At 42.9% G+C, this 14,211-nt stretch overlaps 1 protein-coding gene and 1 pseudogene across 3 annotated transcripts in view; one reads left to right on the forward strand and one right to left on the reverse strand.

The window, feature by feature from the left end:
* The window catches only part of fhit (fragile histidine triad diadenosine triphosphatase), a 124,941-nt gene that overhangs the window by 70,597 nt on the left and 40,133 nt on the right, over window positions 1–14,211 (forward strand). The gene's annotated exons all lie outside the window — the stretch shown is intronic.
* Window positions 10,777–11,573, reverse strand: LOC148100052 (uncharacterized; annotated as a pseudogene).

The raw sequence follows: 14,211 nt of genomic DNA on the forward strand, positions 1-14,211 counted from the left end.
CCATATCACCCCATTAGAGCACTTCGCACTCAGACTGCAGACTTACTTGTGGTTTCTAGGGTATTTTAAAGAATGGTAGACAGAGCCTTCAGCTTCAGTCTCCTCTTCTGTGGAACCAGCTTCCAGTTTGGATTTAGGAGACAGACCCCCTCTGTACTTTTAATATTAGACTTAAGAATTTCCTTTTACACAAAGCATATAGTTAGGGCTAGACCAGGTGACCCTGAATCCTCCCTTAGTTAAACTGCAATAGGTGTAGGCTGCTGAGGGCTTTCCATGATGCACTCAGTGTTTCTTCTTCACTCACCTTTTTTATTCACTGTGTGTTTATATGCCACTCTGCAGTTAATCAATAGTTAATATTAATCTCTGTCGCAGCACCAATCACAGCAGATGGCCCCGCCCCTCCCTGAGCCTGGTTCTGCCGGAGGTTTCTTCCTCTTAAAAGGGAGTTTTTCCTTCCCACTGTCATCAAAGCGCTTGCTCATATGTAGGGATGGGTATTGATAAGATTTTCACGATTCCATTTTCGATTCTGTTTAACGATTCGATTCTTTATTGATTCTTTTTTAAAAAAGGAGAACACTAAGGTCGATTAGCTTAGAACTTTGTTTTATATCTTCTCTTTGAACAAGATAGAAATTTAGGAGTAACATGGCCTTACAAACCCAACAGTGAGATCTTAAGAGATCCAGCCTACAGCTCTTCAATGGGGCGTCACAGCGTCCCCAGGAAAAAATTGTAAATGTAAAATAATAAAATAAATATTCTTCTGTAGCAATAACAAAGTATAACATCAATTATTCTGTAGCAGTTACACAAGAATATCCAGTAACGTCCCTGCCTACAATTAAACACATTCACTTACTGAAAATCATCTGCTGTGGCAAATGGCTGCAAACCTTTGAACACAAACTGAGTCTCTGCTCGGTGACATTCGTCTATCCTGCCTGAAAGGAGACGCTACGGTAGACTGCAGCGAGAACTGCCAGCATCTGAGCCAGACTCTGTCTGTCTCATCATGGTCACCTAAATGCACAGTAATGGCAGGTTTGTAATAAGGCAGATCGCGCTAACATAATCTGCACTGTTAGTTGATTATTTACCTGCCGCATTAACGGGAGAGGACGTGCAAACGTTACCGCTGCTGCTGGGTTGAGATTCACGAGTCCAGAATTAAATACACGACATTCATTTAAGGTCATCGTGTGTTTTGTGAGCAAATGCTTTTGCATATTCGTAGTGTTTCCTCCCTTAAATGAAATATCTACTTTGCAAGTATTGCAAGTTGCCCTGTTGTCATCCGTTCTCGTAAAGTATAACCAAACTTTTGAGCGTTTGAGCCGCCATGTTTCCTGCCAGGTACATGACGCTCCGCAACGTGGTGACGTCATTCGGGGCGACTGGAATCGATAAGGGAATCGTTTGCAAACATGGCAAACAATTCCAAGGAATTGAAACAGTGGGAACCGGTTCTCAACAAGAACCGGTTTTTGATACCCATCCCTACTCATATGATTGTGGAGGTTTTCTCAGTTTTCTCTGTATTAATGTAGGGTCTTTACCTTACAATATAAAGCGCCTTGAGGCAACTGATGTTGTGATTTGCTGCCATATAAATACAACTGAACTGAACTGAATTAAATTGAACACATTTAGTATCATGTTTTAAATCTTAATTTGTCCCTAAGTTCCATCTTTGCTTATGGTTGTGAATATTATTTAGCTTTAGGCATTTATGCAGCCCCAGGCGCACATTGCTTGACACCCTCACAGCCATTTAGGATGACATTTAAATGAAGAACATTTCGTGAGATTGACAATGTCTAGTAAGTTATAACATAAATAGTAGCCACGACCTCTAACAGTATGTTTTGATTTCACACCATTGTGTGGAGTAGTGTCATTTTAAATTTTAAATTTTTTTTTTACTCTTTGTATTTTCTTTTATTAGATTTGAATTTGCTTTAGTGTCTGTTGTTGTTTTTTTGTTTTTTGTTTTTTTTGGGTGTAACAGCAGCAAGAAAGACACAAACACAGACACAAATATACAAACAAACAAGAAACATACACTTTTTACATATTTATATCAAGGACAATGGTTACCAAAAAGAGAGTACTGTACCGTTATTAAATTAAATCAAATTAAATGCAGATAAGAAGCAAACCTGGTTATAGTGTGAATCGGTTGATAAAATAGTGCAAGTTACAGCGCTGATGTAAACATCTATGTTTGTTGGGTTCTGATTGTACAGTCTGACAGCTGCAGGGAGGAAGCGAAACCCTCCTTCATGCATCGAGGATGCAGCAGTCTGTCACTGAAGGAGCTCTGCAGTTCAGCAACATTTAAGAATTTTTCTCTCCACATGGATACACAGAGCTGCATATATTAATCGTAAAATTCGCTCTGCTTTGGTGACCAAAACTCTTCCTCTTAAGAAGAGTGTGCTTTGAGGTAGGAGCCAAAAAGGGTGTAGTTTGTGTGTGTGAGCACCCGTGTGTACACCTGTGAGCATGGACGCGCTTGTATTTTTTTAAAAGGTTCCTTCATGTAATGATCTGCTAGAGGGTGTGGGGGGGGGGGGGGGGGGGGGGGGGCACAGCCCCGTCCTCCAGGGCATGAAGCAGGTATGGAGGAGATCAAAACTCCAGACATCCAGAGGCCCCCAGAACACAAGAGACCAAGGAAGACCAACAGAGGGGCAGCCGCGCCACTGTCCCAGAAAGAGCTGAGGAGAGTCCCAGATGAGGGGTCACTCAGCAGCCGCGGAGCAGAAGCCAGGGGGGGGTTGCAGTGACGTGCCCGTGAGCTCCGCTGGCAGCCAGCTGCGCCAGAGTGACCGAGCCCCAGGCCGAGAGGCCGAGGGCACCCCACCCCCAAAGTGGCCCGAGCGAGCCCCAGGCTCCAGGCCCCGACAAGCAGCCACCAGGAGTGAGCCGGTGTGTACCTGGACGCCCATCCCCGGACACAAAGAACCACCAACGCACTGATGTCTGAGGGCGTCTGCCACTGGCAGGGGAAGTGGTGGGGGGAGATAGGCCTCCATACCTTGGAGGGCCTGAGCTGTCCCCAGAGAGGTGGCGTCTGATACCCGACCTGACATATAGACACAGACATACAGGCACACACAGATACAGACATCCATTCCCACCCTCATGCTCTCATATGCAATTACTCAAAAATCACCCAACGTGGAGACAGACATAGAGAGACACTGTACACACAATCACACTCCTCAAGCGTACTCTAAGCCCCGGGTCTAGGTACCCTTGCCCCTGGAGGGGGAAACTGCACCCAGACCCAGGTGGTGTTACCCTTTTCCCTGCGGTGGGGAGAAGCAGACCGCCCCGACTCCGCAGCAGCAGGGAGGCCCCACATTCCAGACCCCAGTCGGACGGCCAACTTCTCCTCCTAGCCCCCCCGCTCCAGCAGGCCGCAGAGAACGGGGGTGTGTGAAGACTCCAAACCTCCCTCCGCCTGCTCATATGTAGTGTTGATGCATGTGTGTTCTACCTGCTAGAGAGCAGCAGGTAAGCACATAGCCCTCAATGTCTACGTGTATTTAAAATTGAGAGGTGGGTAATGGCGCCAGGGGTGAGGTGTACACCCTGATGGTAATTTGGAGTCCGTGTAGCGTGCCCACCGCCAAGATCCTATATGTATGTGTTATGAGAGTGTGAGTAATGTGAATGTCTTGTTAAAAAAGTCTTTTCAAAATAATATTTAATATAAAAATGGCTCTTGAGAACCACTAAAAAAATGCTTTTTTTTCTTGTTCCAACTTTTTGATAAAAAAAATTTGCATGTCAAATGTCAACGTTAAAATAGGCTCTTTTTATTACTTTTTTTCTTGGCACATACCTCTTACAGTTATAAAAAACAAAACAATTAATTTAACATCAACATTATGCACTGCAAGTAATGTCCCGCAACATATGTGTTACTGAAGCCTATTTAGCCTGGAAGGAAAAACAGTGAGTGACATGACAAAGATCTTGTGCTAAAGCTAATGACAGACCAAAACCTTCGATAGACCAATGGTTTATTTAGTATTTTTCCAATTTTTTTTAGACTTGGTTGAGTGTGTCGCTGTAAATAACTCTGTTACCCATATTACAAAAAAAAGAAAAATCAATTCAAGGTTTCCTTCCATTATTTATATATGACTAAATTTATCCTTGATTTTCAAAGTCTGTTACCTTCCACTGTCTGAGAAAACACTGGTTGTAGCACTGATTTACAACCATGTTGCTTTACTTGTAAACCTGTTCATAGACATTAAAAAACGGAAACACACACACACACACACACACACACACACACACACACACACACACACACACACACACACATATTTATTTGTCAGATTTATCTCATAATCAAAAATTTAAAAAAAATTCTTTAAAAAAGCATTATTTTATTTTCTATATAATTTTTTAAAGTCTTAATTGTTTCTGGACTAATCAAATTATTATTACTCTTACTATTACATGAAGTATTAATAATATCAGTTAATAAGAGAATTTATTTTAACTGGCAGTGTCCATTTTCATTTCATTTTTTTGTTTGAATTTGCATTATCTTACCCAATACCCAACCCTTTGAGTTTAGTACTGAGGATTTACTAGTATCAGAATCAGATAGTGGAAGCAATGGAAGACACACAAACCTCTTTATTTACAATTTTTATGTTTTTGTTTATTTTCATTTATTTATATTTGTGTGTTTATTATTATTAATAATGTTATTATTTGTATAAACAATATTTCACTACCAGATAGCAAAGTGGTGGAATGGTTAGCAGGGTCACCTAACAATAAAATGGTTTCAAACCTTCTGGTTAGTTTGCATGTTCTGCCTAGGGGAGTTATTTCTGATGCATTGGTTTCTTGCCACAGCTTAAAGACATACAATGATTCTACACTGGCTATAGGTGTACGTGTGAGAGTGGCTGGAGTTGTTAGTTACTCTGCTGTAGCCCTGCAATCTTGGAGGATCTGCCCCAGGTGTACCCTGCCTTTCACCTTATGTGATCTGAGATTGTCACTGGTTGGAATTTGGAGCTCAGTGCCTTGCCCAACAAGTGTGTGGTGGGGAGTCTGTAATCAGTGCATAGTCAGATTTTGCACCAGAATAGGTACAGATGCCTTTTTACATAGATCATTTAATATCCCATCTAAGAAAAATGTGCTTGATAAGATAAGATAAGATAAGATATACCTTTATTAGTCCCACAGGTGGGAAATTTCATGTTAAGGCTGCCGACCTATTGCACGCAATGGCGGCGCCATCTTACTCTCCGACCATACATACATTACACAAACATCACATGGGGAAGACAGGTCAGAGAGGTATAACAATGGAAAATGCACCACATGAGGAAAGATAAGGAGAAAAAAATAACTCCCCCCAGACTGAGCTCCAACAGGGAGATCAGTTTGAGAACAGAAAAAAACACCTCTGCACATGAGAAACTCTTAATACACCAAAGAAACACATGGCAAGCAACAGGGGTGGGTAAAGGGTGAGAGACCGCCGATTTAGACAGTACATCCGGGCCTGCAGCATAAGCGCTGGTCCTTGATCCACCGTCAGCATCGGAAGGGAATAAGCGTCGAAGGCGTTTGGAAAGGGAGGGGGGATGAGTGTACATCTGCATGTGTATATATGTCTGTGTGTGTGTCCAGAGTTCAGCTGAGACAGTGTCCTTCGCCCTGCCAGGCTAAGTAAACAGTCTTCCAGCCAACCCAGGTGGCCTTGCATAGAATGGGAAGAACAGTCTAAACACAGTCGTTATCAGGGTGTTTTGTTCAGCTCCAGCCTTGAGACCGCAGCTGGCGCCAAAGGGGTATCCGCATAAAGTGATGGTGGTTTTTACTTTAGTGTGAACAACTCATATAAATTTCAAAGCTGTTCTAACAGTCCAACACTGGTCTCTCAATCTCCAGTTGGAGAGCTGTGAGCTTCTCAATGATGTTATCAAACTTACGCTCCGTGATGTTGTCCTTCTTGTGCTCAAAGAGCCGATTCTGAGAGCTCACGACCGCAGTGAGCTTCTCCAAGATGTAATCCAATTTGCACTCAGAGGTCTTGTTCTGAGTATTCACGGTAGCTGTAAGCTTCTCCAAGATCTTATCCATGCTGCACTCAATGAGCCCCTTTTGAGAAACTCACGCCTCGTCCCATTGTTTCAATCCCAGCGGGCAGCCTTGTGGGGGTTTGAACAGCCGGTTCTGCTTTCTTAATTCTTCGATAAGCCTCAATCAGCAAGAACCCTGTTATCATGGTTCTGAATAGGTAGATATCTTCAGCAGTCAGGCTCACCCGAGCCCAGACTTCTCGTTGAGAAAAGGGTGTCAATTGCATTCAGGGAGCAGTTGATCAAATCCATAATTCCTCTTTTAGGTTTTAGAGAACAGACTGTGAGAGAATGTTCCAGGGAAAAGTAATACAAAAAACACGAGACTAGACAAGGACACAAGAGGCTAAGCAGGGAAGCTAAGGGAGAGGAGAAAAGTGCGACTGCCTTCGTCAAGAGCAAGAAGAACTCAGTAAACATAAGAAAACAGCTGCATCACTGACCTTGATAACCATCATGTGCTTTTGGCCTTATCCATTCGTGTAAACACAAATGGAAACTATTAAAGGCAGTTTGAACCCTGTATGCACCATAGAACCAAATTTAAAAGACATACATTTTAATAGGCACTAGCCTCATCTGTGGCAGTTACTACTTTCTGATTAATGGGTCAGCACTCTCATTTCAATAACCCATGAATAATTCTTCTCTGGTGCCAAAGTCATGATTAAGTGTATCCATTGAGAAGAAAAAGGTGGAAATCATAGATGTGTGAGATCACCTGGGAGTACCTCAAACATAACTGGCAGTTGGATATAGCGGAGTGGAGATACTTTTAATACACATGTGAGTTTATTGAGATTATGTGGACCAAGCACCTTTACACCTGTCACATTGGCCCTTTTGGTAAGCACTGGAACACAGCACATTTCATTCATATTTAGGATAGGTGGTTACAGCAATTAATGCAATTTGAAAGGAAATTGTTTAAATTCAATAAAGGGTGTGGTGTTTGACTCATCATCTGACTGTTGAGGTTTTCCATGTTTTCTGTAAGATTGTAGGGACAAAAAGCATACACCACACTTAACAGTACCCTATACATAGAGATTACAGCTAAGATTGGCAAACACACAGGGCAAAAGACTGTATGAAAATAATTTTGGCAAAAATGAATGTTTGGTAAATCAAAGGGGAACAGATCAGAGTTAATGTCAGTGTCTGCAGGTGGGGCAGGGTGGGCTGCAGTGTCAGTGTCCAGATCCTTTGCAGTCCCTCTCTTAGCAAGAGAGGAAACAGAATGTCCTTTGGAAGTGAGAGAGTCCCAAGTATGAAACAGTTGCATGTTCACAACATGATAAACACCTGCACTTACACTGGAGTCCACCCAAGTGAGCCTGTAGTTAACATCACTGAGTCTCTGAGATACACACAATGGTCCCTCAAACAGTGTTGCAAGTTTAGCAGTAAAGTTAGACTGGGCATCTGACCTGGGGTGCGTCTTAACTCTAACAAGGTAACCAACACGGAAAGTGGCGTGTCGACGTCTCAAGTCAAAGTAATGTTTTTGTCTGTCATGGCTAAAGTCAAGAGCCACTCTGGTATGGTCGTGAGCTTCCTGTGGGGAGGCTCTAAGGCTACGTTCACACTACAGGTGAAAGCGCATCAAATCTGACTTTTTTGACCCTATGCGACCCATATCCGATCATGGTATGACAGTGTGAACGGCACAAATCCGATATTTTCAAATCCGATCTGAGTCACTTTCGTATGTGGTACTGAATCCGATACATATCTGATGTTTTAGAAAGCGACCGCTGTTTGAATAGTCATGTCGCATTATATCCATCTTTTACGCCACTGACACAAGACAGACACCAATTATCAGCGCTGGAAAAGCGCCCGAGAAGACATCGCGAATGCTTCCTGGCCATCCCATGTAGATGTTAGTGAAACTTTTTGGAAGACAATGTTGGAGAAATGTGAACATTTTATTTGTACTGTATAATCTGCAGATTCTGACAGAAATCTGCAGCTATCCTTTGAAGCACCTTTCCTCTCTAAAACAGCAATAAGGATAATTATTAGGCCATATGTAAATATCAAAATAACTTTATAACTTAAAGCAAAAGTCTGAAACAAGTTTTTATATTAAGGGCCATCAGTCAAACAATACTGTTTCTCTGGGTCTAAACAGAGCGCGTTGTGTGTGACGTCTTCTTTTGCGCATGCGGGCCACTTTGAGGGTTCACACTAGAGCGTGTTTGCTTTCACATTTTATTTGTAGTGTAAACAAGCAGACAAAAAAATCAGATTTGATCAAAAAATCTGAATTTAGCATTAAGACCTGCAGTGTGAACGTAACCTAAGAGTCTCAGGCTAAGGTAAACCAGTTTATCACCATCTGCTGTAGAAGGCTGAGTGATAAGGTCAAGTGTCCAACTCATGACCATAAAACATCATGGAAGGCATCATACCTGTACTGTCATGGGGGGTATGTAGAAGAAAGCAAATTTGAGGGAGAAATTTATCCCATGACTTGTGCCTATCACCTACAAAAGTGCAGATTGCAGTCTTCAGAGTCCGGTTGGCGTGTTCAGTAGCATTTGTCTAAGGGTGATATGCTGCAGTGAGTCTGTGCACTGAGTGTAAGGCAGAAACAACCTATTCAAAAAGCTCACTCCCAAAAGGAGACCCTCTGTCAGAAATCAAGTAAGTGGGTCTACCATGTCTAGCAAAAGTGTCAGTGACAAATTTACCATCTGCTACCTGAGATGTACTTCTTTGACAGCACTGGCTTCAACCCACTCAGTCAAATAGTCAACAAACACGATCGAATATGCATTAACAGCAGGGGTGCGGGGCAGTGGCCCTACAAAATCCACAGCCACATACACAGTCAAGCCAATGTCTTAGAAACACCCAAGTGTCCTGCTGTGGGGTAGTTGTGGTAATAGTCTAGCAAGATGCCTCTCATGGAAGTAGGGGCAAACAGTTTCAGCTCTCAAAGGGTGTAGAGCACATGTGGACATGGGGTCTCTGTAATACAAAAGAGAGTCATACACAACATACTGTAACAAGGTGGCACTGTCCGAGCTGTTCAGAGAGTCCGCTTCAATGTCTCTGAGGAGTGGACCTGTGATATGATCACCTAACTGCAGCTGTCTCAATTGTGAACAATCAGCCAGAGTAACGGGTGGCAGTGACGGCTTCTTCTGGCAAAAGAATTGTTGGTCTGTCACAAGTTGGGGTAAAGGATTGCACTTTGTTGTGTGCACCAGGCTTGTGCACATAACTCAAATCAAAGTAAAAGTCCTGCAGGCAAAGTGACCAGCGGGTGAGTCGGCCTGTTGAGTTTTGAGGAGATATGAGCCACCTGAGGCTGTTGTAGTCAGTGAAGATAGTAACTTGAACACCTTGAACATATGGGCGAAAGTGTTCCTTTTCTGAAGTGCAGTAGGGGTGCTCAGTTTTGTTAAGGGAGTGACTAGCAAAAGCCACAGCATAATTCTGAATTTAGAACCAATAATAACCAGTCAGGTAGAGGAACTGACGGACGTGCTTCATTGTGGTTGGGGTATTGAACTCCTTAACCGCCTTTCCTTTATCTGGATTGGGTTTGACACCTGATGAAGTGATGTGGTGCATGAGGAAGGTGAATTCATCGAGGCAAAATTGGCACTTTTTGAGCTTCAAGTACAAGCCAGCAGCCTGGAGTCTGTCCAGCACTTCCTCAAGATCCACAAAGTGCTGTTCAAAGGTAGGTGAGGCGATGACAATGTCATCCAGGTAGACAGTGCATGTTTTGTAAATAAGACCAGAGACCTGAGTTCACAAGTCTCTGAAAAGTTGCATGTGCATTGCAGAGGGTAGCACCTGAAACTGGAAGAAACCGCAGTGAGAGATGAAGGCAGTTTTAGGCTTAGAGTCCTCCGCCAAAGCAACCTACCCATAGCCTCGTGCAAAGTCCAATGTTGAGACAAACTTTCCCCTTGCCAGAAAGTCCAGTGACTCATCTACACAAGGCAATGGATAAGAATCTTTTCAGGTCACTTGGCTGTCCTCAAAAGGTCACACAAAACCTTGCTTCTGCGGCCGCTCTGTTGACAATAACTAAAGGTGCAGCCCAAGGGCTTGTGGAAGGTTCTATAAGGTTGTCCCATTTGTTGCACCTGTTCTTCATCACATTTTTCTTAGTGGGCGATGTGTGATAGGGTGGGAGATTCACAGGTTTTGCATCGCCAGTCTCTACAACATGTTCAGTGAGAGCAGTATGAGCAAGATAACCATCAAACATAGAGCTAAATTTGCTGAGTAACACATTCTTGTAGTTGTAGAGGCTTGATTCAGACAGTTTGGCTATTAAGTCTGAGTGAATCATTTCCAATGACATCACCTTTTCAGTTGAATGTGAATAATTGTTTTGAAGGTCCTCTTCATCGTCTGTGAGTGGGCAGGGGATGTCTTCAATGTAGACTGTTCTTGTGTGAATGTGAATGGACACAGAAGCTCGTGCCCTACAATCCATATCCAGAATGAAAGGAGAAGTCAACTCTGGTATTATTGCAAAATGCTGGTAAAAGTTCTTGTTCATGAACCCAATATTGAGCCAAGTGACACCCTCAGGGACACAGGGAGCATTATTGGCGAGGTTAACTCTAGGACCATACCACTCACTTGTGTTTTAGGGTAGGAGTCATTGACTTGAATGACATCCACGCTTACAGATGAGAGGGATGCACCCATGTTGAATGTAGCATCCATGGATGAAGCATTGAAGTTCCCTTTTGCTCTTAGCGAAGTATTCTAGTGGACTTTCGAAATATTGTCTTCCAAGTGTCCAAGAGTGTGTCCAAGAGTGTGTCCACCCGGCAGTGAATGTGTGTGGGCTCCGTTAGTAACTAGGGGAAGGTTGTCCCCCCTGTCCCCCTCGTAGTTTTCCAACTTCTTGTATCGAGGCTGGGTGGCAGTGCTGCTAAATTCAGATTTTTCATGGCCAGGCGCTGGCAAGGGCTGGACTGGGCTGAGTCTAGTGGCATTTGGAGGTCTGTATGTCAAATGAGGTTGGTTTTTACAGTTCGGGCAGGTGCATGTAGTGAACCCTGGCTGAGAGCATTTAAGCGATAAGGTTCAGGCTCATGGTGTTCTTTGTCACGTGAAGGAGGCAGTGGTCTATGTGGTCCATAGTAGGAGACCCATTACAGAAGTGATGTTAGCGCCATACAAGGCAACTCCATATTTTTCAAGAGCATGCTTACTAATTAGGTCGATTCTGTCTTTTTCAAGTGGAGGGCTTTTCAGTTTGTCAAGGTCACATGACATGTGGGCAACAAAGGTAGGGAGTGGTTCGTCCTGAGCCTGAACATGATCCAAAAGTCCTCTCAGGATGCATTCCTGATTGTCGGAGGGGAGAAAAACTTGTCTGCAAATGTGTGGAGATTTCTGAGAAAGTTCATGTGTAGCAGAAGAATTCTTTGCAGGATAAAAAATCATCTGAAGTCCAAGGGAAAAGGTTTGGGCGCCAGCTGTAACATGCGGCAGAGATGAAGACAGCCGCAGAAGTGAGTAGGTGGATAGCAAACAGGCAACGCCTTGTACTTTTCACAAGTACTGATTTATTTTAAATATCTAATATAAAGGTGCCAGCTTTACCACGCTTTACTAGAGAACACTCTTGCCGCGTAACTCCCTGTCTGGGAACTTAGACTTAGTTTCCCAGACAGGGAGTTATAATGAGCATGCTTATCTTAAAGGACACACGTTATGTGTACAGTTACAACATATTTAGAGTTGAATCCATTGCAGCAATGGTATACAATGAAGAATAAAAAGGGGGTGACCTACAAGTCATGAGACAAGAGGCCCCATCATATGGCGATATCCTGTATTACAACAGCAACAGTAGCAACTGTTTCAATGTTCAGCACTTCTATTGCTGAAGCTGCTGCACTGAGCTGCGGCTGCACAGTGGCTGATGCCTTTCGTGGTGGTAACCCCCGAACCCGTTGTTGGACACTGGAGGTGGGTTGGGAATCGAGAACCGGTTTGTGTAGATAACTGGTTTCCAGTAGTTCAATTCCTTGGTGGAACAATGCAGTTTTTGTCCCGGTTGTCCCAGTCACGGAGCACTGGACCAGCTCTTTATCCTCTCGTGGATGGTTGAGGGAGCATGGGAGTTTGCCCTACCAGTCTACAGGTGTTTTGTGGAGAAGGTATTCAACCGTTTCACTCGGTAGTATTCTCTGGGAGGTGGTTCAGGAGTATGGGGTGTCTGGCTTGTTGATGAAAGCCATTTGATCCTTATACAACCAAGAGCTTATGCATAGATGGCAATAAGTCCAGTTCATTCCTGGAGATCTCAGATGTTGTTCCTGGGATCTGCTAGACCACTCACCCAGCTTAGGGTCACTGCACCAAGTGCACTGATTACCACTGGGACCACTGTTGCCTTCACCCTCCAGATCTTTTTGAGTTCTTCTCTGAGCGCTTGCTATTTCTTAAGCTTGTCATGTTCCTTCAGCCCGATGTTGCTATCACTTGGTATGGATACATCTAACACTATGGTCGCCTTCCTCTGCTTGTCCACCACTACTATGTCTGGTTGGTTAGCCACCACCCATTGGTCTGTTTGTATCTGGAAGACCCAAGGGATCTTAGCTCGGTCATTCTCAACCACTCTAGGTGGCGTGTTCCATTTTTCAGAACTTCCAGGCCATACTCGGCACACATGTTCATGTATACTGTGCCGGCCACTTGGTTATGGCATTCCATGTATCTCTGCCTCTGTGGATCTTGTGCTGAGAGCTTGCTCGTGTGCTGTCATGATTAGTGCCTTTGTGCTGTCTTTCAGTCCAGCTTTGTTCACCCACTGGTAGGATTTCTGGATGTCAGCCACTCCCTCTTTCTGCCAGTGGTACATACCACATACCACTAACCTCTGACTGAACAAACAAGTAAATTTCCCAAAATGTTGGCCTGTTTAAATTGATGTTTAAATAGACAGGCCATTATGTTTTTTGCACCTGAAAATTTCATCATTTTATTACATAGTGAAGTGAATCTTAGCTGTGCAGTTTACATGATGTATCAATTTTGGAAGTTTACTACAAAGAGTGCACAACTGAGTCATCCTAACTGTCAATGACTGTGGCTTTTATGATAGATTTCTTCCTACTTAATGGGTAAACAAATGACTGCGAGAGAGCTGAAGCAGTGTGAGCATTTTTCATCTCCTGCCTTTAAGGCTGTTTACATCGCTCAGTTCCTATTCCCAGCAGACTTTAAGAAAGCATCTCAAAATACTTTGCTATCAACAGACACTATTTGCATAACTCAGTTAGGTCTTGAGTATGACTTGAAGCTTGTTTTTTTTCTCTCACTTCAATTTCCTCTCATTGCTCTCAGTTTTTGTTTTTAATATCAAAGACTTGCTGGATGACAGTCTTGTCATTGGTTCTACTCTAAGAATAGAATGAAGCTCTTATTGTGGTTGCTTGTCTCTGTCATCACTTTACAGGACATTGTTGTGTTGAGATGTAAAGACATGCAGTGTCATTTTGCTGTTTTTGCACTTTTTCTGTTCATACATAGCAATGAGAAAAAGCTGTTCAAATGTGCCCGGCTACCCAGCTCTGAGAAATATTTAGAATTTCTGCATAGGGTAGTGCCATATCTGTTTGATATTCCCTTCTGTAATCTGTTGTTTGCTCTTGTAACACTGTAATAGACATAAAAACAATATTCAATGCTCCCTGAGCACTAGTGTTATACTAATATGTTTCTTATCATGTGATCTTTACTTCCCACAGGGTGACTAGTATGGGCAGAAATCTGTGCCATCAGAAACTAAATTGGAATAAGTTAAATTTGAATTTGAATTTCTCGGATTGAATCTGAATTGTAACTTGAATAAATGCTTTTAAAAACTGAAAATGAATTAGCCTAATTTGAAATTCCATTTATTGGTTTGAAAGTGATCATCACTAAATTAAAATTGAATTTTATATTTTGAAAATGAATTCATTTGCTTTGAAACTGTATTTTATCCTTTAAAAATTTAGCTCTCGAATAATTTCAGATTCACTTCTCACCATTCAGTTTCAGTTCTACAATTCAGTTTTTTGGGACTTAC

Source organism: Neolamprologus brichardi, chromosome 13 (assembly GCF_056152115.1).
Source record: "Neolamprologus brichardi isolate AB-2024 chromosome 13, ASM5615211v1, whole genome shotgun sequence".
NCBI classification, from domain to species: domain Eukaryota; kingdom Metazoa; phylum Chordata; class Actinopteri; order Cichliformes; family Cichlidae; genus Neolamprologus; species Neolamprologus brichardi.